We start from the raw sequence: 5000 nt of genomic DNA on the forward strand, positions 1-5000 counted from the left end.
TTGCGAGCGTCCAAACACACGGGATACTTGAGCATGAACTCTCGATGTTGGCTGAGAGAAGTTGACGCAGTTGCTGCTCATGCTGCAGTGCCATTTTTTTTAATCCCCAAAAGCGAAGGTTAAGAAAGCATGGCAGGCGTTGGCGCGCGGGAGTCCCGCCAAACTGCACTCCGCTGACTAGGTGGTGCTCACCGGTTTAGAAAAACCTCGAGTGACGATTTCTCATTCTCACCTATAAACGATTTCTTATTCTCGTCATAGGATGTAGATTTCTCGGTATATTGTTGCATCATTGTTATTCTCAATTAATTGTTTTTCATTCTCGATAGCCGGGTAATTTCTAATCTCGTATGACAGTTTTTCATTCTCGTATAATGACTTCAATTTCTCGTGCAGTAATTTCTTAAACTCGCATATCGATTAAGAAAACTCGGTAGGTGATTTCAAACTAAACGTACTTTTACCATGTTTGGCTTGCCGTAATAAACCGTAGACCTTGTCTCACAACACTTCACGGTTGACTTATCTCTGTCTGCAGGGCCCGGTTGTTCGAAAGCCGATAAGCTTAATCCAGGATTAGCGTAAACTTTTGTTTCATGTTTTCAACTTTTTGGTGAAAGGTTGTTTTGCTAATTTTTGTTTTTTCAAGATTGACTTCTTCTAATGTAAAATTTTTCCAAATATCAACGTTGAACAGCATTTAGTAGTGGAGTAATAAACTCCTTGGTTAATTTTTAATCTGGGATTAGCGTTAATCGGCTTTTCAACAACCGGGCCCTGGACGTCATCAAAAGAACACATACACGGTGTTGTGATCTGGCGTCATTTCATTTATTCATTCATTATCGGGTTGGGTGAGATCGCTAATAGATAATAAAGCGTTTTCACTCGCGTGACCAGGAGCCATATTGGATTACTTAAGAAAAGAAAGTATTTGCATAAAAATAGATTTCAATTCCCGGAGGATTAGTTTGGTGCACCATCATGGCCGCCATTTCTTTGTTTTGGGACACCAACATGGCCGCCGTGACGTCATGTGAAAACGCTCAATAGCGGCTGCCAGTGGCGCCTGTATATGCAGATGTCCGATCTCACCAATACATTGATTACTTGTAAAGCGCATTTAAATATGTAAATAGAAAATGGGCTATATAAATTAATTGTGATTGCATGGGAAACTCATGAAATAATCATGGGAGGAGCGAAAAGAGTTGAAGGAAGAAAGGAAGTTGAAAAAAGAAACAATCCATGTCGCCTTCTGTAATTTTTTCCTTCGCACGAAGTAATGGTATTCACATGTTTGAGGCTTATGTAATATTTACAATTCACTTCAAGAGTTCGTAAATGTGACACAACATGCACTGACAACGAATATGTAATATATTCAATACGAGGGGCAGATCTGTATCACATTTACAAACTCTCGGCTTCGCCTCGAGTTTGTAAATGTACACTGGGTATTTTTGGTGATTCAAGACATTTTAACAGGGAAAATCGAAAAAAACGTTTATGCAAATGAAGATAAATCAGTTAATAAAACAATTCTTTTGTCTTGCCATCATGAATTATTAATGAGTTTTATAATGTAAACTACTTATTTAATGCACTACTCCCAATCATTTGGGAGTTTAAGAAACGCCGACGGCTACGATTACGACATCGCCACAAAACAATGATGATGATGGCTGGTTCTTCGCATACGAAGATCAGGGAAGGGCTGATGGGTTGCACGCCCGCTGGTGACTGTAGAGGCCTATGCGTGATGCACAGGTCCTGCTGCATCGCGGGCAGATGAAGGCTGCAGGTGGTGAGGCCGGATTTTGAGACAGCGCCCGGTCTTTCTGGCGTTGTCTTTTTTCCCTCGCTGCGCCGCTCCTCTGGATTTCAAACTCTTGGCTTGCCTTCTGGACTGTTGACCGCCACGTTTGTCGATCGGAGGCATCATCCTACCAGGAACTGGGTGGAATTTTTGCCAAGGAGAGTTGCTTTTTTAGCTGGTCTTTGTACCGCTTTGTGCGATTACGACATCGCCACAAAACAATGATATCATTGGTTAAAAGAGCATAAATAATCGTGCTGCACGTGCAACACGGATTTTAGCAAGTATGTTTGCGGTCCTCTGCATAACTACGACGTGGAAATCACCAATATTGAGGTTTTGACGACAACGTAAGCATCCAACAGAGAATCTTCCATTCTCTATTTCCACTCTGAAAAGCCGTTCGTACCAGTTTATTTTTAGGATACTTCGCCCATATTGTAGGACGTGAACGAGACTGAATAATCGCGAAAGACTTACGATAAAGCAAAGTTAGGTTTTGAGGTGACATTTTCGTTGACCGTCGCCGTCGTAGATCTTAAACTCCCTGTTATCATTGTAGTACGGGGCATCTAAGCAAAGAACTCCCGGCCAACGGAGAGTTTATGTCAATTTATATGATGCTACGTCAGATATACAACCATAAATAAAACATTTCTTTTGGTTTTTCTTCACAAATGATTAATAAGTTGAATAAACATTCTTAACACTCATGAATGGAAGATAAAGCTCCTTTAAAATTGAGCACACCACAGGTTAAATACCTTAGCTCTATACCAAATATCACGTTTGAAGACAAGGTAATACAATCCAACGTGACACCCATATGTTCAAAGAAGATCCCCTCTGACGAAAACCGGACAACTACCGATTTTGTACTTTATTTGTGAGGTATTAACCAGTTTTTTTTCTATTTACAAACAGGCATTGGTAACTCTGGAGGCGACATTGCCGTTGAACTCAGCCGCCATACCCCACAAGTTTATCTTAGCACTCGCTGAGGAGCCTGGGTTCTGTCACGAATGTGGGAAGGGGGAGAACCTCTCGACCAAGCAGTATTCACTAGATTCATTAGTCTCTTACCAATAAAAGTTGCTGAATTCTTTTTTACCAGAGCTTTAAACTCAAGATTTGATCATGAGGTATTTTCTGTGCGTCCGCAACATTCACTCTTGAGTCAACACGGGATGATCAATGATGACCTTCCACATCGCATTATCACAGGCAGCATTGTTGTCAAGCCAAATGTCAGCCACTTTACCAAAACAGGAGTTGTCTTTGATGATGGCTCTGAATTGTGCGACGTGGATGTGGTCATATTCTGTACAGGATACAAGATAGGGTTTAAATGTATAGATCAATCTATTCTACCTGTGAGTGACAACAAAGTTGACTTATACAAATACGTGTTTACTCCAAATCTCTCCAAACCAACCCTTGCAGTTATTGGCTGCGTTCAGCCCGCTGGAGCTATTTTCCCGCTGTCAGAGTTGCAAGCACGCTGGGCAACACAAGTCTTCAGTGGTAAGAAATTTCTTCCTTCAAAGGATGTCATGATGGATCACATCGAAATGAAGAGGAAAAAAATGGCACAAAGGTTTTATGCCAGCAAGAGACACACCATAAAGGTATGTGTCCAGAACACAAATAGTGTGATAATTAATGTAATTGTTTCAGCTGATTCTATCACGTACTTTGCCTGTTATGTTGATAATATAACTTCAATTTTCTCTCATTGTTTGTCAATAATTCTCATTACAACTCATATCCTTAACATTGGAACTATTAAGTTAAGACTTCAAACACTTTATATATATATATAAAGAATCGATGCGTCCTCTTTAATCCTTCAACTTATGTACATATATATATATACATAAGTTGAAGGATTAAAGAGGACGCATCGATTCTCTGTTACTCTGAGTTTCGCGCCTAAGCGCTCGTCAGACAGAACTTTATTCAACTAGGATCATACCTTCTTATATACAAATTAGATAAGTAGCTAATTAATTCATTAGTGTGATTATCTGATCTACGTGTGAAATAACGATTTTCTAGAGCTATTGTTGGCGGCTTGTGAAATTTTCTCAGTAAAACCTATTCTCGTGGCGGCGTTTAGAAATGAGTTCTGTTCTTTTGTTTAATAAAGACGGCTTCTTGGCTCTAATTAAGTAAAGTTTTTCTGTCAGGCACACGTGGCACCGCTTGCTTTTGTTGCTGTAGGCGGGGCGGTCGCTAAAATACTCCAGTTAATTGTAAAATTGGCGTTGTTGTCTATGAGTGTCCAGATATGTTTTGATAGTTCCGTGCTGTTTGAATAGTTTCTGTTCCGAAAAGAAAGTTTGTGCTGCGTGTAACGTTGTCTAAAAGTTCCTTCTGTTAGTCCAATGTAGTTCTTTCCGATGGGGTCGCTTTCTGTTGTTACGTTGGCGTTGTAGACGACGCTTGAGGTCAGACAGTTGTTTTTCAGAGGGCAGTCGTTTTTCTTCCTGCAGTTACAAAACTGAAACTCACACCGCACAGAACAGCCGCAAGAACAGACAAAGAAACATAATTTGGTTTAATCCGCCCTACAGCATGAACGTACAACAAACATCGGCAGAGAGTTCCTGAACCTCGTCTGCAAACATTTTCCGAAAAATGATCGGTACAACAAGATCTGCACAGACAACCTACAAACCATAATTAAGAAGCACAACAGAAAAATCCTCCAATCAAGCAAGACACCCTCCACGGAAAGCAACTGTAACTGCAGGAAGAAAACGACTGCCCTCTGAAAAACATATATATATTTGCTTCTTTAGTGTTTGATTCACTTGTTTTGTGTTACGTTAATTTTTATCCTGTTTTAAAAGCAATTCCCTTCAAGTAATTTGCCGTTATTATTATTTTTTTTAAATTGTAAATCACCCAGGTTGACTACATTTCTTATGCGGATGAAATTGCTGCTGAAATTGGCTGTAAGCCAAATTTGTGGTGGCTCTTAATCCGTGACCCTGCCTTGGCCCTTGACCCCGCCTCAGTTCCGTCTTATGGGGCCTGGTGCCTGGCAAGGTGCCAAAAAGGCCATTGAAGATGCTCGAGCAAATGTGGTTTACTCTACAAAGACCCGCAGCTTGCCAAAGAAAGAAGATGCGGGAAAAAGTAACAAACGTGTTTTAGTACTTATTCTAATTTTGTT

At 40.4% G+C, this 5000-nt stretch overlaps 1 pseudogene; it reads left to right on the top strand.

Moving 5' to 3' along the window:
- The window catches only part of LOC137976142 (flavin-containing monooxygenase 5-like), a 16280-nt pseudogene that overhangs the window by 11112 nt on the left and 168 nt on the right, over positions 1–5000 (top strand).

Source organism: Montipora foliosa, chromosome 11 (genome assembly GCF_036669935.1).
Source record: "Montipora foliosa isolate CH-2021 chromosome 11, ASM3666993v2, whole genome shotgun sequence".
NCBI lineage: Eukaryota > Metazoa > Cnidaria > Anthozoa > Scleractinia > Acroporidae > Montipora > Montipora foliosa.